The 24797-nt window shown below is 37.0% G+C and overlaps 1 long non-coding RNA gene across 1 annotated transcript in view; it reads right to left on the minus strand.

Moving 5' to 3' along the window:
- The window catches only part of LOC144329717 (uncharacterized), a 273662-nt gene that overhangs the window by 48688 nt on the left and 200177 nt on the right, over positions 1-24797 (minus strand). The gene's annotated exons all lie outside the window — the stretch shown is intronic.

Here is a 24797-nt window from a genome sequence, read left to right on the forward strand (position 1 = left end):
CTTCTACACAGTATTAAAGTGTTTATAAATTATTACATAACCCCCAAAAATCAACCTTCATCTTAGTTTTTCTGCTGAATACTTCCTAAGTCTTTAATAATCTGTTAAGTTCAATGTGAATTATGAGTACTACTTCTCTCCTCTGAGGCCTCTAAATGCCCGTTTCCTTTGGTTGAGAGAATCCAGAGCTTGACACAAGCCCAAGGAAGAGTCTGTTCCTCACATACCAGGGACATTGTTAAATGACAAATTTGGAATTAAACAAATATTTCCTACTCATAATCAACATAACATGAAGAGTGCTATGAAACACGTTAGTAGGTCCTTGGGCTGTGGTTTCTTCAAGATGCACTAAATGAATTCTTAGGCGTTTACCAGCTGCTATGTACTGGAATGTAACATGTACAGTGCTATTAAAAATCTGCAGATAACTAACAGGTGAATAATTTCATTCCACTAAAATTTAATTATGATGTCTACAGACCAGTGTTAGCAATATATTAAAGCATTCATATTTTCATAAGGAGAGATTTGATCAAAGCATAAAAGACTTCACCAGAGTATCCTGAGAAGACACAAAACATGAAATGTTATTAATGAATGCTGATCTGCCATAAGTTTAATGGTTTTCCCTGGAGACCATTTTAATTAGTAGTTCATAGTGTGCAATTTCTTCTAAAATGCATTAGGACTTCATGATTTTAATGACTCCCATCATATCAGGTCACTTCCTCTGAGGCCTTGTAAAGAGCCAGATGTTCTTTTCACTTGTGCTTTGCAATTGAATTCTGTATGTCTATTCTCTTGTGAGTAAATTCTCTGGAATGGATACAGAACCATCAACATAAACTGCCATAACCTAGGTTTTCTCACTAGCCTATGATAAATAAAAATCCTTTGGGAATGCTGCTTATAATGTCACATCTCAGGAGAATATTACTTGACAAATTAAAAGGAAAACCTTTTGTTTCACATAAAGGTAGATCACACACGATTGCACTAGAATTTTATAGCCATTGTTTACATGACAATTTATTTTAAGCTTATTCATGTATATATATGAGTTATATATATATGAATTCTATATAAATCATATATGTGTGTTTATATACATATATAATTTTATTTACAAGTGTTTTGCTGGCTGGACAAGATATGGTGATGTTGACAAATGCTGTATTTAATAGTTTCTTTTGTAGTGCCAAGAAAAGATACATTTTGGAATGTATTGATGAGTTGGTTATAGTTTTGGCAAAACTCTTGTAGCCAAACCTAAATGATCACAGTGTGTCTATATATCCCCATTTTTAAAAAATTGCTATTTATTTGACAAAAGGCTTTTGAATTTAATAAACAAATGGTAATAAACTGGTATATACATTAATTCAAAATATTTTCCCATTATATGTAATTGATATTATACTGTTAGTTCATTTTCATTCTGCTATAAAGAACTCCCTGAGACTGGGTAATTTACAAAGGAAAGAGGTTTAATTGACTCACAGTTCAGTATGGCTGGGGAGGCTTCAGGAAACTTACAATCATGGAAGAAGGCAAAAGGGAAGCAAGGCACCTTCTTCACAAGGTGGCAGGAAGGAGAAGAGCAAGGAAGAGGAGGGAAAACTACCTTATAAAACCATCAGATATCATGAGAACTCACTCACTATCACAAGAACAGCATGGGTGAACTGCTCCCATGATCCAGTCACCTCCCACCCCGTCCCTCCCTCAACAGGTGGGGATTATGGGGATTACAATTTGAGATGAGATTTGGGTGGGGACACACAAAGTCTAACCATACCAACTTAATTATTTCATGTCCAAACTGCATTTCAGTACTATTTTTAAACAACATGCATTTATAGAAATTATTTATTGCATATCTAAATTCTCATAAGGTAATATTCTGTTGAATTTCTATCAACAAAAGAATAAGGATGCCGTGGCATAGATGAGTTGCCATCCTTTAAAGTAAATCATGAATTATCTTGTGATATTTTTAATCCAAATATAAACAACTAATTTTTAAAGACTTGGGGTGGTTGAACTAAATAATAATACAAGCTTGTATTTAAGAAGACCAAGAGAAATGAAAGGCATTGGATGACTTAAAACTCCAGAGTATGGAAGAAATTCAAAAGTTGTTGGTAAGTAAGACTCCTAGCCAGTAACCAGAAAGAGCAGTTAGTTGGATTTGACATTAAAGGATTATACGACTAAGCTTTATAAAAATGCAGTGTCAGGCATATCTGGCCTAAGAATGACTTTACAACAAAATCTCACTTACTACATTTATTTCCAGAAATTTTTGAATAACCAAAAAACCCCACCCAAAACCTCAGTGCAGAAGTGCTACACTCTTGAACCACATACTTCACCAAAAATTTAAAATTTAAATCATAGATCAGAAAGACAACCTATAAATCATCGAGCCCAATCTTCTCTCCCTTTCATTGCACTTCCCCAAACATACACCCAAATATAATTTACACTTCAGTAAACTTAGGTGAGGAATTTACAGTTGAGCCTGCAGAGAAACTAAGTGACTGGCTCAAGGAAGACAGAATAGTTTGTGGTTAAGAATATGACTGACTGGATTCAAATCTTGGCTCCATCACTTACTAGCTGTGTGACTTTGAGCAATTCACTCAATTATTTTCATGCCTCAGGTGGCTTGTCTGAAAAATGGGAATAATAGTAGCACCTACCTCAGATTGTTTTGAGACGTAGGTAAGCAAGTCTGCATAATGTACTTAGCATAGTGCCTGGGGTATAATACATGCTCAATAAATATTATTTTAATTTTATCTGTGCAATAAATTACTTGTGTGCTGTTAGGCAACTTACTTTAAGCATTCTGTAACATTTATAATGATTTGCATTGCACAATTTGTTGTTTATAGTCTATCTTCCCCACTGGACATAAAATTGCAGGATGGCAGAGACTACATCTATTCTAAACATTAACATATCATATGGTGGCTGGTACATATTAGGTGCTCAATAATGTTTCTTGTTATAAAAATAATGTTATTGGCTGGGTGCAGTGGCTCCTGCCTGTAATCCCAGCACTTTGGGAGGCCGAGGCGGGTGGATCACGAGGTCAGGAGATCGAGACCATCTTGGCTAACACAGTGAAACCCCATCTCTACTAAAAATACAAAAAAATTAGCCGGGCGTGGTGGTGGGCGCCTGTAGTCCCAGCTACTCTGGAGGCTGAGGCAGGAGAATGGCGTGAACCCGGGAGGCGGAGCTGGCAGTGAGCCTGGGTGACACAGCGAGACTCCATCTCAAAAAATAAATAAATAAATAAAATAAAATAAAAATAATAATGTTATTATGATCACAACCCAGATAGGGTTGCTAAAGGATTAGATGAGGGAATGCAAGAAAGTACTTAGTAGTACCATGCTGGGAACTCAAACAGTAAGTACGTAATAAATATGTATGCTTGTTACTGTTGCTATCACCATAAGCCTCAAAATTAGTGACAGAGATGCAACTGTAATGAAGGTTTCCCAGTTCCCCACTAATAGCTAGCCAATGATATTAATTAAATATATGTAAGGCAGAAAAACTAATTCTTAATGTTAAAAAGCCTATTTTGCAAGGCTATTCTACACTTGATTATATTGCCTAGCAACAAAATCTAAGGAAGAGATGTACTTTGCTAGGCTTGGATAGCATTATAACAACATTACTAACAATGACAGGAGCAACAGCAACAGCAACAGCAACAGACTAGGTAGCCCAGATTTTAAAGTAAAGAGATATTTCAAAACCACCTGAATTTTGTTTTTTTCTTGAAAACATAGGAGTTAGGCACAAAAGGCTAACACTCTCACCTGCCAACAACTCAGTGGGAGCTCTGAGATGGCCCCCTCTTTCTATGGAGGACTTGCTCTTCAATTCACATGGAGGCATTGGTGTTTGGGACTCCTGATTTGGGTCTGGGGCTTTTCAGGATTAATGTGATTTTAAGGAATTCTGGATGTCTTCATAGTAACCATTTTGATCCACATAAGCAACATCGTGTGTGTGTGTGTGTGTGTGTGTGTAGCAGAAAAGACTTTTATTTCTGTTGGCTTTTTCATCACTCCTCACCTTGTTCGTGTTTTATAAAGCATCTGATAGCAAGTGTCAAGAGAAATTTAAAATTATAGCTCATCTACTCTGGTTAAACATAAGGAAGGAAAAGCAATTACCCGAGTACAATGATGGAATTAAAGATTCTTCTTGCAACCTAGTTAGGTATTTAGTGTTTGATGAGTGCTGGAAAAGATAAATACATTTTTTTCAAGGAGGACTGTATCAATCTGCAATCATGAATAAAAGACTCCGAACATGATTTAGATATCAAACATATGGTTTGCAAACAAAATCAATCTTTCCTTAGGCAGTAAGAGTTAGTTGACAATTTACTGTACCTCTTTTTTGTTACTAAATTGGAAAATGTTTTTTTAGTGGTGAATAAATTTCTTGCACCAACAACAGTTTTGTTTTTGGTTTTTTAATATATATATATTTTTTTGCAAGGGAAATATGCTACAAGATAGATGGCGCTTTAGAAGAGACCACACAGATGGTCTGTAGAAAATCTTACAAATATAATCCCATATAAACAGAGTAAATGCATTCTTCATATGAGGATAAAATGTTAATTAGTTTGGTTTAATTAGAGATTTGCTACATGCTAGAAGTTTAAATTTAATAGATTGGTGATTCAATTTGATAGATCATAAAAAATAACTGTGAGCATGTTACTGATTGTTTTGCTGACTAACCTAACATGGATGCCCTATGCATCTTTAATTCACCTCTGGTTAAAAATGTGCCTCATTAATAAAGAGTCCACATAATGTTCAAACATACTCAACTCATGCTAACATGAGAGATATGGATCAGTCTTTCTTTAAAACAATCATGTAGTCATTGTATTATCTTTCACAATACTTCATAAGAGTCACAAATTAGTAGTGGCGTCTCTAACAATGTAGCATTCAGTAATGTTGCTATAATTTTGTCCTCAAAAATTTTAAGAAATATGATTTTATGAGTGAGTTGTAGTTATTTTGCATTTCTATGAAGGCAGGAAAGCAGGGAAGAGATACTAGTCACATCAGCAAGAGACTGAAGAGGAAACTTTTGAATCAAGAGCATCTTAAGATATTGGAATGAGTTATTTAAGGGCGCTGTGGGATCTCTTGCTAAGATTCTGAAACATATTATTGGTGTGGGATGATGAAGTGTCATTTTGTTGCAAGGCTGTAGATTAGACCAGACCAGCTTTAGGAATACATTTCAAAAATGATTATGCTCCCAAACTTCTTTCTATTTTAATGAGTTTTCATCACTGGCATTCACACTTATCAATGCTATCAATTCCTCCTAGCCTGCTCACCTATTGCCAGTTCTAACAAGCATGCATAAGAATTCCACATCAACAAAGATGGCAACAAAATAAAATGGAAATAGATAAAACAAATAAAATAAAACGGAAAAATGGATAAATTCAGTACTGATATTTATTATTTGTGTTACATCATTTGGTCATGTCTGTTTTCTTTTTTAAAATTTTATTTTATTTTATTTTGTTTTCCTTTAAGTTCTGGGATACGTGTGCAGAATGTGCAGGTTTGTTACATAGGTATACATGTGCCATGGTGGTTTGCTGCACCCATCAACCCGTCATATAGGTATTAAGCCCCGCACACATTAGCTATTTGTCCTAATGCTCTCCCTTCCCTTGCACCCCCCACCACTCGACAGGCCCCGGTGTGTGTTGTTCCCCTCTCTGGGTCCATGGGTTCTCATAGTTCAACTCCTACTTATAAGAGAGATCATGCAGTGTTTGGTTTTCTGTTCCTGTGTTAGTTTGCTGAGACTGATGGCTTCCAGCTTCATCCATATCCCTGCAAAGGACATGATCTCATTCTTTTTGTATGGCTGCGTAGTATTCTACGTATCACATTTTCATCATCCAGTCTATCACTGATGAGCATTTGGGTCAGTTCCAAGTCTTTGCTATTGTAAATAGTGCTGCAATCATACATGTGCATGTGTCTTTATAATAGAATGATTTATATTCCTTTGAGTATATACCCAGTAGTGGGATTGCTGGGTCAAATGGTATTTCTGGTTCTATATCCTTGAGAAATTGCCACATTGTATTCCACAGTGGTTGAAGTAATTTACACTTGCACCTACAGTGTAAAAGCATTCCTATTTGTCCACAGCCTTGCCCACATCTATTTTTTCTTGACTTTTTAATAATCGCCATTCTGGGTCATGTCCTATTTCCATGACTGGATTAGAATGTTAGTCACTGATGGTTTTCTGTTATTTTATGGAGGAAAACTAAAGATCCATGACCAAAAAATTGTGATGACACCTCAATAGAAATAAACACAGTGTTTCATTTGTATTAACCAAGAAACATAAGAGAAAAGTGGTTCAAAACTATTTTCAAAAGCAAGGGCTGAGAAGAACTGATGTTCTTTCTTCAATTTTGTCAAAATTCTTACCCTTAAGTCATGAAAAGATATATGCTTATTTGTTAGTGACCATTAATTAAAAGGATTTACAATATTTCAATGAACTCTAAATCATTTGGCATTCAAGCATTTTATACCTTAATGTAATGTAAAACATTACTTGAAAAGAAAACCCAACTCTGTTTTCCCTATTTTCTTCCTAATGTAGACATTTTCTTTTTGTTGTTATTTTATTTTATTTTAAGTTCCAGGGTATATGTGCAGGGTGTGCAGGTCTGTTACATAGGTAAACATGCACCATGGTGTTTGCTGCACAGATCATCCCATCACCTAGGTATTAAGCCCAGCATCCATTAGCTATTCTTCCTGATGCTCTCCCTCCCCTGACACTGCCTATCCTACAGGCCCCAGTGTGTATTATTTCCCCCAGTGTGTCCATATGTTCTCATCATTCAGCTCTCACTTGTAAGTGAGAACATGAAGTGTTTGGTTTTCTGTTCCAGCATTAGTTTGCTGAGGATAATGGCTTCCAGCTCCATCCATGTCCCTGCAAAGGACATGACCTCATTCCTTTTTATGGCTGCATAGTATTCCATGGTGTATATGTTCCACATTTTCTTATTCTAGTCTATCATTGATGAGCATTTGAGTTGACTCCATGTCTTTGCTATTGCGAATAGTGCTGTAATGAACACACACGCGCATATATCTTTATAATAGAATGATTTACATTCCTTTGGGTATATAGCCAGTAATGGGATTGCTGTGTCAAATGCTATTTCTGCCTCTAGGTCTTTGAGAAATTGCCACACTGTCTTCCACAATGGTTGAACTAATTTACACTCCCACCAACAGTGTAAAAGCATTTGTTTTCTCTGCAATCTGGCCAGCATCTGTTGTTTTCTTTTTAATAATAGCCATTCCCATTGGCATGACATGGTATCTCATTGTGGTTTTGATGTGCATTTCTTTAATAATCCATGATGTTGAGCTTCTTTTCATATGTGTTTTGGTCTCACATATGTCTTCTTCTGAGAAGTGGCTGTTCATATTTTTTGTCCACTTTTTAATGTGGTTGTTTCTTTTCTTTTAAATTTGTTTAAGCTCCTTGTAGATTCTGGATATTAGACTTTTGTCAGATGGATGGATTGCAAAAATTTTCAGCCATTCTGTAGGTTGTCTGTTCACTCTGATGATGGTTTCTGTTGCTGTGCATAAGCTCTTTAGTTTAATTAGATCCCACATGTCAAGTTTTGCTTTTGTTGCAATTGCTTTTGGTATCTTTGCATGAAATCTTTGCCTGTGCCTATGTCCTGAATTGTATTGCCTAGATTTTCTTCTAGGGTTTTTACAGTGTTGGGTTTTACATGTAAGTCTTTAATTGATCTTGAGTTAATTTTTGTACAAGGTGTAATGATGGGGTCCAGTTTTAATTTTCTGCATATGGCTAGTCAGTTCTCCCAGCACCATTTATTAACTAGGTAACCTTTTCCCCATTGCTTTCATTAGATTAATTGAAGATGAGATGGTTATAGGTGTGCAGTCTCATTTCTGAGTTCTCTATTCCATTCCATTGGTCAATGTGTCTGTTCTTGTATCAGTACCATGCTGTTTTGATTACTATAGCTTTGTAGTATAGTCTGAAGTTAGGTGCCATGATGCTTTGTTCTTTTTGCTTAGGATTGTTTTGTCTATTCGAGCTCTTTTTGGTTACATATGCATTTTAAAATAGTTTTTTTTTCTATTTCTGTGAAGAATATCAATGATAGTTTAATGGGAACAGCATTTAATCTATTAATTACTTTGGACAGTGTGGCCATTTTCACAGTATTGATTCTTCCTATCCATGAGCATGGAATGTTTTTTCATTTGTTTGTGTCCTCTCTGATTTATTCGAGCAGTGGTTTGTAGTTCTCCTTAAAGAGGTACTTCACTTCCCTTGTTAGCTGTATTCGTAGGTATTTTATCCCTTTTGTAGCAATTATGAATGGGAGTTCATTCAGGATTTGGCTCTCTGCTTGCCTGTTGTTGGTGTATAGGAATGCTGGCAATTTTTGCACATTGATTTTGTATCCTGAGACTTTGATGAAGTTGCTTATCAGCTTAAGAAGACTTTGGGCTGAAACAGTGGATTCTTCTAGACATAGAATCATGTCATCTGCGAACAAAGATAATTTGACTTCCTGTCTTCCTATTTGATAACCCTTGCCAGAACTTTCAATACTATGGTAAATAGGAGTGATGAGAGAGGGCATCCTTGTCTTGTGCCAGTTTAAAAGGGGAATGCTTCCAGCTTTTGCTCATTCAGTATGAGATGGGCTGTGGGTTTGTCATATATAGCTCTTATTATTTTCAGGTATGTTCCATCAATACTTTGCTTATTGAGAGTTTTTAACATGAAGGGATATTGAATTTTCTGCATCTACTGAGATAATCATATGTTTTTTTTTCTTCTTTAGTTCTATTTATGTGATGAATCACATTTCTTGATTTGCATATGTTGAACCAATTTTGCATCCTGGGGATGAAGCCAGCTTGATCATGGAGAATACGCTTTTTGACATGCTACTGGATTCAGTTTGCCAGTGTTTTACTGAGGATTTTTGCATCAATGTTCATCAAGGATATTGGCCCGAAGTTTTCTTTTTGTTGTTGTTGTATCTCTACCATGTTTTGGTATCAGGATGATGCTGGCCTCATAGAATGAGTTAGGGAGGAGTTCCATCATTTTTATTTTTTTTGGAATAGTTTTAGTAGGAAAGGTATCAGTTCTTTGTACCTGGGGTAGAATGCAACTGTGAATCTGTCTGGCCCCGGGTTTTTTTTTTTTTTCATTGTTAGGTTATTTCCTACTGCCTCAATTTCAGAAAGAATTATTGGTCTATTTAGGGATTCCATTACTTCCTGGTTCAATCTTGGGTGGGTGTATGTTTCCAATAATTTATCCATTTGTTCTAGATTGTCTAGTTTGTATGTACAGAGGTGTTTGTAGTATTCTCTGATGATTGTTTGCATTTCTGTGTTGTCAGTGGTAATATCCTCCTTATCATTTCTGATTGTGTTTATTTGATCCTTCTCTCTTTTCTTCTTTATTAGTCTAGCCAGAGGTCTATCTATTTTATTAATTTTTTCCAAAAAACAAGCTCCTGGATTTGTTGATTATTGAAGGAATTTTTGTTTCTCTATCCCCTTCAGTTCAGCTCTGGTCTTGGTTATTTCTTGTCTCCTGTTAGCCTTGGGGTTTGCTGTTGGTTATCTAGTTCTTTTCACTGAGATGTTAGGTTGTTAACTTGATATCTTTCTAGCTTTTTAATGTGGGCATTTAGTGCTATAAATTTCCCTCTTAACACTGCTTTAGCTGCATTCCAGAGATTCTGGTACATTGTCTCTTTGTTCTCTTAGTTTCAAAGAACGTTTTTATTTTTGCCTTAATTTCATTATTTACCCAAGTGTCATTCAGGAGCAGGTTGTTCAATTCTCACTTAGTTGTGTGGTTTTGAGTGAATTCCTTAATCTTGAGTTCTAATTTGATTGTGCTGTGGTTTGAGAGACTGTTTGTTATAATTTCAGTTCTTTTGCATTTGCTAAGGACTGTTTTACTTCCCAATTATGTGATTACTTTTACAGTAAAAGTGATCTCATTGGCTATGAGAAGAATGTATATTATATTATATTCTGCTTTTTTTTTTTTTTGGGAAGAGTTCTGTAGATATCTATCAGACCCTCTTAATCCAGAGCTGAGTTTAGGTCCTGAATAGCTTTGTTAATTTTCTGTCTTGATGATCTGTCTAATGTTGACAGTGGGGTGTTAAAGTCTCCCACTATTATTGTTTGGGAGTCTAAGTCTTTTTGTAGGCCTCTAAGAATGTGCTTTATGAATATGGGTGCTCCTCTATTGCATGCATACATATTTAAGATAATTTGCTCTTCTTGTTGAATCAAATCCTTTACCATTATGTAATGCCTTTGTCTTTTTGATTTTTGTTGGTTTAAAGTCTGTTTTGTCAGAAACTAGGATTGCAACCCCTGTTTTTTTCTGTTTTCCATTTTCTTGGTAAACTTTCCTCCATCCCTTTATTTTGAGTCTATGTACATCTTTGCACATGCATGTGTCTCCTGAAGACAGCACACAAGTGGTTCTTGACTCTTTATCCACCTTGCCATTCTGTGTCTTTTAATTGGGGGCATTTAGCCCATTTATATTTAAGGTTAGTATTGTTATGTGTGAATTCCTGTCATCATGATGACTGCTGGTTATTTTGCAGAGTTATTGATGTGGTTGCTTCATATTGTCACTTATCCGTGTACTTCAGTGTATTTTTGTAGTGGCTGGTAACAGTTTTTTATTTCCATATTTAGTGCTTCCTTCAGGAGCTCTTGCCAGGCAGGATGGGTGGTGACAAATTCCCCCAGCATTGACTTGGCTGAAAGAGTCTTATGTCTCCTTCACTTATGAAGCTTAGTTTGGCCAGATATGAAATTCTGGGTTGGAAATTCTTTTCTTTAAAAATGTTGAATATTGGCTCCCAATAGGGTTTCCACTGAGAGGTCCACTGTTGGTCTGACAGGGTTCCCTTTGCAGGTAACCTGGCCTTTCTCTCTGGCTTCCCTTAACATTTTTTTCTTTCATTTCAACCTTGGAGAATCTAATAATTATGTGTCTTGGGTTGATAATTATGTGTCTTTGATACTTCTCATGAAGTATCTTACTGGGGTTCTCTGTATTTCCTGAATGTGAATGTTCAAATTCAAATCCAGAAATTTCTCCTGGATGATATCCTGAAGTATGTTTTCTGACTTGGTTCCATTCCTCCCTCCATTCCTCCCTTCTCATGGAGTATCTTACTGGCGTTCTCTGCATTTCTTGAAATTGAATGTTCAAGTTCAAATCCAGGAAGTTCTCCTGAATGATACCCTGACGTATGTTTTCTGACTTGGCTCCATTCTTCCATCTTTTTTAGGTACCCCAATAAGCTGTAGTTCAGTCTCTTTACATAATCCCATATTTCTCAGAGGTTTTGTTCATTTATTTTTATTCTTATTTCTTTATTCTTGTCTGTCTCTTTTATTTCAGAAAGAAAGCCTTCAAGCTCTGAGATTCTTTCCCTAACTTGTTCTATTCTGCTATTGATACTTGTGATTGCATTGTGAAGGTCTTGTGTTGTGTTCTTTAGCTCCATCAGGTCGTTTTATGTTCTTCTCTAAATTGACTATTCTGGCTATCAGCTCCTGTATTATTTTATCATGATTCTTAGCTTCTTCACATTGGGTTACAACTGCTCCTCTAGTTCAGTGAAGTTCGTTCTTCTGAAGTCTACTTCTGTAGCCTACTTCTGTAGCCTACTTCTGTCAATTCAGCCATATCAGCCTCAGCCCAGTTCTGTGCCCTTGCTGGAGAGGCGTTGTGGTCATTTGGAGGAGAAGAGGCAAGGGCTTTTTGAGTTTTCAGTATTTTTGAATTGATTCTTTCTCATCTTTGTGGGTTTATCTACCTTTGATTTTTGAGGTTGCTGACCATTGAATGGGGTTTTTGTAGGGTCTTTTTTGTTGATGTTGTTTTTGTTGTTTTCTGTTTGTTTCCTTTTAACAGTCAGACCACTCTTCTGTAGGGCTGCTGTGATTTGCTGGGATTCTGCTCCAGATCCTAGTTGCCTCAGTTCTTCCCATACCTAGAGATATTGCCAGTGAAGGCTGCAAAATGCAGATGACAGCCTGCTCCTTCCTCTGGAAACTCCATCCCAATGCAGTACTGACTTGCTTCTGGCTCAAATGTGCCTGTAGGAGGTAGCTGGAGACCCCTTTTGGGAGATCTCACTCAGTCAGGAGGTACAGGATCAGGGACCCACTTAAAGAAGCAGCCTGGCTGCTTTTTGGTAGAGCAAGTGTGCTGCATTGGGGAGGACCCTTCCTTGTCTGAATTGTTTGTATTCTCCAAAGCCAGCAAGCTGGAATGGCTGAATTGACACTAACCTCAGAGATGGCAGCTGCCCCTCCCCCTGGGAGCTTTGTCCCAGGAAGTGATCAGAGCTCTGTCTATAGAACCCTAGCTGGAGAGGTTGAAGCCCCTGCAGGGAGATCCTGCCCAGTGGGGAGGAATGAATCAGGGTCCCGCTTAAAGAAGCAGTATGGCCGCAATCTGGCAAGGCTGCTTTGCTACACTGAGGGGTGCCCTTCCTTGTCCAAACCATTTGTATTCTCCAAAGCTGGCAGGCTGGGATGATGGAATCTACTGAACTGCAGAGATGGCAGCCATCCCTTCCCCAGGAACTCAGTCCCAACTCAGGCAGACTCTAGCCTGTTGCCTTTGGCCAGCTGGAATTCCAAGCCAATGGATCTTAACTTGTGAAGTGCCATGGAAGTGGAGCCTGCAGAATGATGCTGCTTGGATCCCTGGATTCAGCCCCCTTCCTAGGGATATGTAGGGATGGATCTCCTGACTTGCTGCAGATCCTGGGGCCAGAGAATGTCAAACTCCTGGGTCTCTATGTGTGCCTGAGTGGCTGCTCTGCAGAGACTCCACACAGCTCTGTGTATTGGACCCAAGGCCCTGGTGTTATGGGCTCAAGAGGGGATTTGATGTGCAGGTTGCAAAGATTCATGAGAGACCCTGGGCAGGGTTGCACAAGTCACTCACCACTTTCCTTAACTGGGGATGGGGGTTCCCTTGGCTCTGTGCTGCTCCTGCGTGGCCTATCACCCCACTCTGCTTTTTCTTCATCCTTCATGGATTGAGTTGTTTGCCTATTCAGTCCCAATGTGAAAACCTGGATATTTCAGTTGAAGGTGCTGAATTCACTTACTCCTTTCATTCCTCTCTGTTAGTGCTGTAGACTGCAGTTGCTTCTAATCAGCCATCTTGCCCCCTCCAACATTTTCATTAGATTGCTTAATTTTACTAGTCTGTTGATGAGCAGTAATTGAATACCCCTTCTACCATTTCTAAAATCCCATTCAGATCTTGTTAAAATTTTTCTAACATTACTAATGTTTTATTGGCATAGGTGTGCATTTAAAAGACTTAAAAACATACTTGTTCATTGCACAGTAATCTAAAGTTTGTTTTCAATACATAAACCTAAGGCGGTTTTGTCTACATTTTTCTTTTATAAGATAAAATATCAGATATTTGCAATAATTGGAAGGGTAATAATGATTGAACCCCATGTCTGTCTCATGTGTTAAATATTTCTTGCCTTGTATCTCTTACACTTATCTCTGTCCTATGTTTCTGTCTTCCCCTTCTACTTTCAAGGGGCCATGTTATTATCTGAGACTCATTGGTTAACAGATTAATTTCACTATTTTAAAGTCCGTAGCTTTAATTCCATCAGCAAAGATTCTTTTACCATGTAATGCATTATTTACAGGTTCCAGGGATTAGGATATTGATATCTTTGGCGGGTCACTATTCTGTCTACCACAGGATATTTTATCTTAAAATGGTTTAAATTATTGCATAGGGCTTTGGCTATTATATTCTACTAAACCTTCTTTTTCCTTATGTTGGACAGAGGCTCAAGAAGAAGATTAATCAGCTATGAAAAAGATGAAATAATAAAGTCCATACTTTCTGTGTACCTGAATGCAACTTTGAATTGTGGTTTTATTGCCTAGAACAGAAAAATAGTTTTTATACATATTTACTTTTGCCGAATATGGACTTCCTGACCCATGCACTCCATTTGCTACTGCAGAATAAAATGATTCTAATTTGAAAAGGATAATGTTGGTTTTTAAAAAGTGTGAAATAGAAATGACTGTTTTCACAGTACCATAAATGTAAGCATTGTTATACTAAAAATATTATTGTTATGAGACCAGTTGGTGCACTTCAGCCTTAGATAACACATAGGCCTCTCAGAGTTTCCAGACAATGATGTTTTGAAAAGCAATATCGTGGACTGATACATAACAGCAAATCCTGAAGGAACATGTGTCACTTTGATGGTTGGAATGTCAGGTTCTCCAAAGTTGGATAAGGTTGTAGGGTTAACCTGACTGTTGATTAATTGCCAGAAGAGTAGCTGGAGCTGGAGAATTCCATTAGGATCCTGACATTTCATATCTGTCATTATCATCCTATGATTTAGACATCTTTTTGAACATTTCAAACAGCATTATTTCCTAGACTAAGGAGTCCTCTCCCCAGATCCTGTAGACTAAATCCCTATTGACCTGTCTTATTAAAACCTAATTATAATAGTCCATGTTTCATTCTAAGCAATAAACTTGGACTAAAGGAAATAACTCCAATGACGTGGTGGTCGAGATCATTCGAGTGGCAAGTATACAAAAGGCTCAGGAATTCAACCTTTGTCTGAGAATCCCCCAAATAACCAGGGTTTAATAGGAGGTAAGATTGGTAGAGGCCTGAGGAACTGTGAGTGGGGAGGGGATTTTGGGTCTGGGCATCTGCCATGAAAGTACCCCTGATTTTGGCTCTTAAGTCTTTGTACTATTTCATTTTCTTCATTATTGTCTTACAATTGTGTACTCTCTTGGAAATTAGTCAGAACGCATAAGAATTATTGAACATTTTATACTCATGCATCAGAACCACACTTAGATTTATGTGTAAGGAGAATAGATAGAACTCAGTGAATAAAAGAAAGTAGGAGAAAAGGTAGGATTCAAGAGAAAGAACTCACAATTAACTGAAACTCTAAGATCTCTAATTGTAAGAATTCAGGGCACGATGGAACTGAAACTATGAAACTGAACTCATAAACTAACTCTGTGTTATAGAAATGAAGAGCATGAACAGTGAACATGAGTGAAGGGGAGTCAAATGGGGGAGAGGTCGCTAAGAGCCAGAGGAAATCTTCCCAACCCGATCAAGCAGCTTAAAGTTCAGAGATTTTCTTCACCCTGACAATACCAACTCTCAGAATCAGAAACACTGCTTTAATTCATAATTTCAATGACACAGGAAGTCATTATTTAAATTTTCTTGTAGGGTCAAGAATTCAGAGGTTGACTTGAAACTACAAAGCATGTTAAACTCCTATTGCAAGGTTAAAGCCCTCTATATCTACATATGTTATGCCATATATACTTGACTACACAGATACAATTTGTATGTAATTCCATTCCCAAAAGGCATGGAGGAGGCAATGCATCTTATACTCAATTGCCACCAAAGAGCACAAGAATGAATGTTTAAGTCCAGACACTGACACATCCCCCTAAATTTTCAAAGCATGGCTTGTGGTTTCAGCCCCCTGACTCCCATTCCCTGTAATGGAAGTCAGGTGGCAAAACTCTAATGCAAACTCCTTGGAAATCTAGAAGACGGCATAATGATGTTCTTTGTTTTTGCTATGGAAACATTTATATGGGACACAGGTTCAACTGTCCATGAAATGATGCACTAATCTCCAGAGTTCACAATGTAATTTGGAGTATATTTTCTTCTCCATGTGCATGCAATTGTGAAGGTAATTGCCACCCTGAAGGTAAAGAATGCCAAGTGTCCCTCACATAACACACAGCTACATTCTGAACTATCTCAGAGCCGGATATTCCCTTTTTGCATCCAGAGAAAAAGTCCAGGGAACTAGCTTGCATCTCAACTTTTCGCATGCAGTCTTTCTGGAGAACACTCAATCTTTCCTTGACAAGGCTTGTTGGTTTTCATAAACTAGTTTGTTGTGAATAGTCAGTTCAATTTCTGGCCTGAATAGCATCATTGATTTAACATGATAAACCAAAAAACAATTCTCTTGCCTCTCAGATTTATAAATTCTACTTCTATGCCATAGATATCTAAAATTTAAAAATTAAACCAGCTTAAGAATAAACAGGGATAGTTTTAAATATGCTGGGGATTTATCAAATGCAATGTCAGCTCTATTATATTCAGGAAGTAAAATCACTATCTTGCTTTGTGGAAAGTACATTTTTAGAAATTAAAATTAAATGTGTAAAAAAGGGGTATCTTAATTTTTCAGTGACTATATCCATGATCTCATTACTTAATTAAAGAAAATTCTAATACTAATTTTAAACAATTTTTAACTGTATGTGAAAGGCACTACAACTTAACTGTCCTATACAACCTAGCACTCAGGGGCACACAGTTTGACATCTATTTCATGCCTGATTTTTCTCTTCTGAACTTGACAAAGCACTTCTCAAGGATGTAACAGAAGTATAAGACAAACTTTTCTTCCCTCATAGCACCTGACACAGAGTAGGGTTCATTACAGGAGCTCAATAAATGCTTGTACTTGTATTGACTGATTGCTAGCATTCTGCTTTGTGACTCCTCTTAATATTTCAGATGCTGAAAGGTCATTATCATAATCATTGTAAACCTCATTTATCTGTTTATGACACTGTTCTGGGTGCTACACAAAATTTAGCAGTGCGATCTCAAAACTATAAGAATAACTGAATGGACACTGACAGATACACTAATCAGGAAAGATGGCACATGAGGTTAGAGTTTGGAGTGATTCACGTAGACATTTAAAAATTACATTTATTGAATTTATATAATCTACTACTTCTTTCCAAAAATAATTTCAAGCATCTTACAGCAAAAAAAAAAAAAAAAAAAAAAAGATAAGGTTAATAAGATGCCTGCACTAATGTAAGACACCAGTAGAATGATAAGAGAGTGAAACTGAATGATGAGAAAGTGAATTTCTCTGCAGTTCTGGCAAGGAGAGAACGACCCTAGGCCAGAGTTTCTTAACTCTGATGTTGTAACATTGACATTTTGGGCTGGACAATTTCCTACTGTGGCAGGCTGCCCTAGTGCATTGTAGGATGTTTTCGTGCATTGTAGGAAGTTGAGCAGCATCCCTGGACTCTAACCACTAGGTGCCAGTAGTGCCTCCCTTCCTCCCCTCCTGTTGTGATGACCAATAATGCCTCTAGATCTTTCTCCTCATTTGAGAATCACTGCCTGTCTCATTTCATTTAAGCTGCTATAACAAAATATCTTAAATTGGGTAATTTATAAACAGATCTATTGCTCACAGTTCTGGAGGTGACGAATTTCAAGATCAAAGTGCCAGCAGATTGGGTGTCTGGTGAGGGCCTGTTCCTCAAAGATTGCATCTTCTGTGTCTTCACATGGTGTAAGGAATGGAAGGGGTAAGGCCACTCGCTTCAACCTCTTTCATAACGGCACTGATCCCATTCATGAGAGCAGAGCCCTCTTGACTTAATGATTTCCCTAACAGCCCATCTCTTAATACCATCACCATTGGGGTTAGCTTTCAACATACGAATTTTGGGAGAACACCAACATTCAGGCCATAGCATTCTGTCCCTGCCCCCTCCAATTAATGCTTTTTGCACATGCCAAAATATATTCACTCCATCCCAATAGCTCCCAAAGTTTTAACTTGTTCTAGCAAGCTGTGTTCTTGTTTGCTGTGTGCCTACAGAGTTAGTACCATATGCATGCTGCAATGGTTTATTTCTTGTACTTTTTGGAGGGGTGCCCTGAGCCACACCTAAACCTGTTTGAGCCACAGCTGGGGCAGTCAAGGAGCATTACACTGGAATCCAAGGAACAGAACCTTGTAATTGTTCTACCTCCAAGACCTTGGCATTCTGGGTCTGTCTGGGTGGGGCAGCCACACAGATCTCAGAAATGCCTTTAGAATTCTTCCTCCATCATCTTGATAAATAGCATCTGACTTCCTTCTATCCATACTAATTTCTTTATCAAGAATTTGCTTAGCCAAACACTTGGTATTCTCTCTTGAACACTGTTTTATATTAATTACAAAATGGTCAGGTTGAGAATTTTCCAAATCTTTAAGTTCTGTTTCATTTTAGATTAAGTTCATTTTTAATTTGTTTTTCTTTTCTTGCATTTTACTATAAGTAGTCAGGAGAAGCCATGCTGCACCCTCGACACTTTGCATAGAGATTTCTTCCACCAAATCTAGTTTATCACTCAGAAGTCTGCCTTTCACGAAACACTAGAACATTAACACAGTGAAGTCAAATTTTTTGCCACTTTTATAACAAGGATTATCTTTCCTCTAGTTTTCTCTGTTTCCTCTGAACACTGTTGCTCATTTCCTTCTAAGATGTGAAAAGAATGGTCTTTACCATCCATATATCTATCAACATTCTTAATCTCTAAGAAGATTAAGGCATTCTCTGCTGCCCTGCTTTCTTTCTGAGACCTCACCAAAATTATTTCTAAGGTTTTTTTTTTTATGGTAATATAGGCTTTTCCTAGCCCACTCCTCCAAACTCTTCTGGCTCTTGCCCATTACTCATATCTAAAGCTGCTTCCACATTTTTAGGTATTTGCTATAGCAGCACCCCAGTTCTCAATACCAATTTCTACCTCAGTCTGTTTGGGATGCTATAAGAAAATACCTTAGACTGGGTAATTTATAAACAACAGAAATTTATTGCTCACAGTTCTGGAGTCTGGGAAGTCCAAGATCACGGCACCAGCAGATTTGTTGTCTTTAGTAGAACCTATTCTTCATAGATGGCACCTTCTGTGTCCTTACATTATTGCAAGGAAAGAAGAGGGAAGGAAGCTCCTTTCAACTTGTTTTATAAGGACACTCATCCCTTTCATGAAGGTGGAGCCTTCATGATTTAATCACTTCCCAAAAGGCCCTTTTAGTATGATCATCTTGGGTGTTAGGTTTCAACATATTAATTTTAAGGGTAAATCAATATTTAGACCATAGTGTTACCCTAGGTGATCTATCTTTCATTTTAAGTATGGAGAAAGTTCAACTCAGTTCTTGGGGTTTGGGAGACATGAGACAGACGTAATTATTTTGTGACACTTATTATTGAAACAAACTTTAATAAAACATGAACAATTTTAATTGATAATAGCTAATATTTATTGAGCACTAATTATGAGCCAGCTGCTGAAGTAGGTACTATACACACATGATCTCATTTACTCCTGAGTATTGATCTCAGTTATTCCTGAAGTAGCATTGTGATCCTTACTTTATAGCTAAATAAACTGTGACTTAGATTAAGCAATTTACCCAAGGTCATACAGTAAATGGCAACTTTGGGATTCAAACCCAAGCAATGTCAGATTAGAGTCACCACTCGGAGTTATCAACAACAGCCTGTGGAAATGTGAAGCAGATATTACATTGCTGATTTTTGCATGAATCTTCTGTAAAAGTAGAGGACATGAAATTGAAGCACAAACTAGGAAAGGCAATTAACAATTCCCCAATAGGCTATTGAAAGCAGTCCCCAGTCTACAGAAATAACTGAGTGACAGCTGTCCATACTGTATGTTGGTCATAATTGCAGATGATGCTACATCAGAGTAACAGCAAGGAAGCTGCCTCAACTTCCATATCTTTGTCTACTTGTCCAAACTTGAGTAGTAACGGGACTTTTCATTTGAAGTATCCTAAGATTTAACTATCTTTTTTCCCATACATTTCAATAAGATGCTGTATCACACTGTGGAGTGAGAGGGAATCTGAAAAAGAGCTCAGAATTAAATAGATCCAGGTTGAATCATGGTACTAAAACCTACAGCTATGTAACTTTGAAAACTATTTGACCTCTCTGTTATCTGTAAATGGGTGTATGACCGTATGACTGTATATACAGTCATGCCTCACTTAACAACAGTGATATGCTTTGATTTCATCATTGTGCAAACATCATGAGTTTACTCACACAAACCCACCTACATGGTAATAGCTTACTATACACATCTAGGCTATGTGATATAGCCTATGGCTCCTAGGCTACAAACCTGTACAACATGTTACAGTACTGAATATTATGGACAACTATAACACAAGGGTAAGTATTTGTGTAACTAAACATAGAAAAGATACAGTAAAAATACAGAATGAAAGATTTGAAAAATGATACATCTATATGTGGCACTTACCATGAATGGTTCTTGCAAGACTAAAAATTGCTCTGGGTGAGTTGATGACTGAGCAGTGAGAGAATGTGAAGGCCTAGGATATAACTGCACACTACCATAAACTTAAAAACACCATACAGTTGAACTAAATTTACAAAAATTCTTTCTTCAATAGTAAATTAACTTTCTTTGTTAGGATAGTGGTGAGTAAAAAAAAAAAAAAAATGTTAGCCTTAGCTTCCTAATTAACCTTAACTTACTAATAAAAGTAATTCTTTTACTTTATAAACTTTTTAATAATTTTTAACATTTTTCTCTTTTATAATAACACAGTTTAAAACAGATTGTACAGCTGTACACACATATTTTCTTTATATATATTCTATAAACATTTTTCCATTTAAAAATTTATTTATTTTTACTCTTTAAAGTTTTCTTGTTGAAATTTCAAACACACACATTAGCCTGAGCCTACACAGAGTCAAAATAATCAGTATCACTGTCTTCCACCACCACATCTTTTCCCACTGTAAGGTCTTTAGGGACAATAACATAGATGAAGCCGTCATCTCCTATGAGAACAATAACTTCTTCTGGAATACCTCCTGAGGGACCTGCCTGAGGCTATTTTGTAGTTCACTTTTCAAAATAAGTTACAGGGAGTACACTCTAAAATAATGATAAAAGTATAATAGAGTATTAATACGCACATAAACCAGTAACATAGTTGTTTACTATCATCAAGTATTACGTACTGCACATAATTGTATATGCTATTCTTTTATTCAATTGGCAGTGCAGTAGGTGTGTTTAAACCAGCATCACCACAAACACCTGAAGTAATGCATTTTGCTACAACATTATGATGACCATGACATCGCTAGATGATAGGAATTTTTCAGCTGACCAGCATCCTATATGTGGTCCCTCATTGACTGAAACATTGTTACGAGATACATCACTTTATATATTTTCAGGAATGTTATAAGATTTACAAACTTATATAAATATTTAAGAAATACAATTATTTGCTATATTTGTTTTGGGAAATTTGTGGAACTTAATATAATGAGAAGGGTAGAGTGGTAATAGTGACAAATTCCAGTGCCATTTTTTCCCAGGAAAACATATCTTGACAAATACTCTACTTCCTCAGGTGGAAAAAAGCCTTTGGTTTTTGTTGACTTATCAAATATCAGCTCTGGTAGTAAATTTCTACTCTACTATTTCCAGCTCTGGCAGAAATTTCTAGTTCAAAAGAGCTGAACTACTTTATCAGATCATAAACTCTTTGTGATCCCTGCCATTGACCCACAAGAAACAAGTTCTCTCTTTTCTTTCTTATTAGTCTCTTAAACATAATCAAAGTATGACTCAAAGATTAGAAAGATTTATGCCAACTTGCTGAATACCAAATAAATGTCTAATTTTTGACTGACTGGTAATTAACTTCCCTCCTTTGTTATTAACTTTCTGTAGTTTAGTAGATTATGAAATGCATGCAAAGGATGTTATGAAGCTCTCAGTTCTAAACTGAGTCACGCACACACACATATTTTTGGTAACGTATTTTAAAAATATGTATTTTTACTTTGATAACAGTGAAGTGCTTCAGCAAGTATTCTTGAGTAGCGACATAGGCCATGCAGGAAATTTAAGATGTATAAAATTTAATTTAGCTTTTCTCAACAAACCTATAATTGCTAGTGTAAACAAGACACATGTAGACAGCCTTGGAATGGGCTATAGGAATTCAGAAAAGGAGGAGCAAGAATAAACTGGAGACATTGTGGGAGGCAGAGATAGTAATACATATCCCTTTTTAAAAAACGTAAACTATATATATATATGACATATATATGCAGAGATATATACACATAAATGTATACCAATATCATATTTCTACCACACACACACTCAGATATGTATATATTTTGTAGTTCCTTATTTTATAAAAATGAGATTATTCTGTATTTTTTGGGGGCATATTTATATACCAGTGTATGCAGGTCTTTTTCATTATTTCAAAAAGTTAAATGATATCATACAATATGGATGTTCCATAATTTAAATATTTTCCTATTTATGTTCATTTAAGCGGATTTTCAAATTTCTTTTTCCATGAAAACTGCTATAAGGAACATTCTTGCTTTCCTATGCAAGTGATTCTGTAGGCTATAGTTCTAAAGTGGAATCCCTGGGTCAAACGGCATGAATATTTAAAAAGCATTATTGGCTTTACCAAATTAGCCTCCAGTAAGTTGCTGCCATTTGCAGTCCTATGGAAATAGAGCTCTTTCCTCCATACCTGCATAGTATCAGTCTTTTTTATTTTTGCTAATCTAATAGGTGAAAAATGCTATCTCTGCTCTAAAGAGTTAGGTTTTAAAACTTTGAATGACAGGTAAGAAACTGAATGCAGGAAAATTCCTTTAGGAAACAATTATTCCGATATGACAAAGTTAATGAAGAAAATGAAGAGATAGGCTGTTTTAAAGCAGAGCATTCACACCACGAAATAGAATTGATACGGGCTAGGGATAGGTCTGTAAGAGGATGACATGCCCATGAAAATAAAGCACAAAACCTGCCAATATTTGAATAGAAATGGATTCTTAAAAATTTATCTCCCCAAAAAAGTGATTTATAGGTCTTTCTTCTAATTTTGTCCATCCCCTTAGGGCTTTTCCTATTCTTATTCTTACTTTTACCTTCATACTTTTTCTCCAGGAGTATCCTTGTGTCTTTAACCCAAAGATATATCAAAATAGAATTCTATTCCGTTTCCAGTAGTAGAAACAGGACAGCTGAGTAACAATGAAGGTCTGAGTTACAGAGGTAGTGGTGGGAATGAAGAGGACAGAATGGATACTAGAAGGCACTGAGGATGTATGTTCAAAAGACTTGTCGTCTATTGAGTGTGGACTGTGAAAGTAAATTATATTTTAGGAAGGGCTGCCAGCCTACGATGACTAGAACAGTCTTGCTGAGATTCAGAATACAATAGGAGGAAAAAGTCTGTGGAGGAAGATACTCAACTTGAGACATGTTCAATTTGAGGTGCTGTGGATGCTGGGACATTCACAGGGGATATATTGAAAATTCTGAGCTACATTCCAGGAAATCAATTACATTGAGTAATATTTGAAGTTATTTGCCTGGATATAAACATCAAGAAGAAGAAAAGAGGGTCAAGGTGAAAGCATTTGGAAGTATCTACCATTAATGGGTAGGCTGAGGAGGACGAGCTAGAGCATAGTGAGAAAAATTGATAAGGTGGTGGGAGCTTACCACCAGGAGAACTAGGAGATCTTACCAGGAGAACTAGGAAGATGAATTCTTTCTGAATCCAAAATATGAGAAAATTTTAAGAAGAAGCCATACAAAAAACAAACAAACAAAAAACTGCAGGCCAGGTGCAGTGGCTCACCCCTGTAATCCCAGCACTTTGGGAGGCCGAGGTGGGCGGATCATAAGGTCAAGAGATCAAGACTATCTTGGCCAACATGGTGAAACCCCATCTCTACTAAACATACAAAAATTAGCTGGCATGGTGGCAGGTGCCTGTAGTCCCAGCTACTCGGGAGGCTGAAGCGGGAGAATCACTTGAACCAGGGAGGCTGAGGTTGCAGTGAGCCGAGATTGCGCCACTGCACTCCAGCCTGGTGACAGAGATTTTGTAAAATGAGAAAGTAAGGATGTCATTGGAGTCTTCTGAAAGAGTGATGTGCAAGGAGAATAATGTAGAATGCAAATTGAAAGAGATCAAGGGAGTAGCTTGGGAAAATAATTCTTTTTAAAAGTTTAGTAGTGCACGGTGGCTCAAGCCTGTAATCCCAGCACTTTGGGAGGCCAAGATGGGTGGATCACGAGGTCAGGAGATCGAGACCATCCTGGCTAACATGGTGAAACCCCGTCTCTACTAAAAAATACAAAAAACTAGCCGGGCGTGGTGGTGGGCGCCTGTAGTCCCAGCTACTCGGGAGGCTGAGGCCGGAGAATGGCGCGAACCCGGGAGGCGGAGCTTGCAGTGAGCTGAGATCCGGCCACTGCACTCCAGCCTGGGTGACAGAGCGAGACTCCGTCTCAAAAAAAAAAAAAAAAAAAGTTTAGTAGTAAAGAAGAAAAAATAAAATTAATACTTCTATAAATAATGCAAAACTATTGTATCTAGTTTGATCATTTCAAGGAAATAAATATAATTCCGTGAGGCCAGTAGTGCTCTAATGAATTACATTATGTTTTTGCCCTTTCTGTTTTAGAACTCAGGGGCAGAAGGTTGAGTATAGTACTTAAAGCATTTCTCTGGTATGATATTGTTTATTACCTTATTTTGTTTCCATTATCCCTGACCTTAATACTTACACCTTTCACTACTCCCTAACACTATTTCAATGACCCCCACAAAAATGCTTCTTAAATGTCTCTGAATATGTATATACATTAAAAAATAT

This window comes from Macaca mulatta, chromosome 7 (assembly GCF_049350105.2).
Source record: "Macaca mulatta isolate MMU2019108-1 chromosome 7, T2T-MMU8v2.0, whole genome shotgun sequence".
Classification (NCBI taxonomy): Eukaryota; Metazoa; Chordata; class Mammalia; order Primates; family Cercopithecidae; genus Macaca; species Macaca mulatta.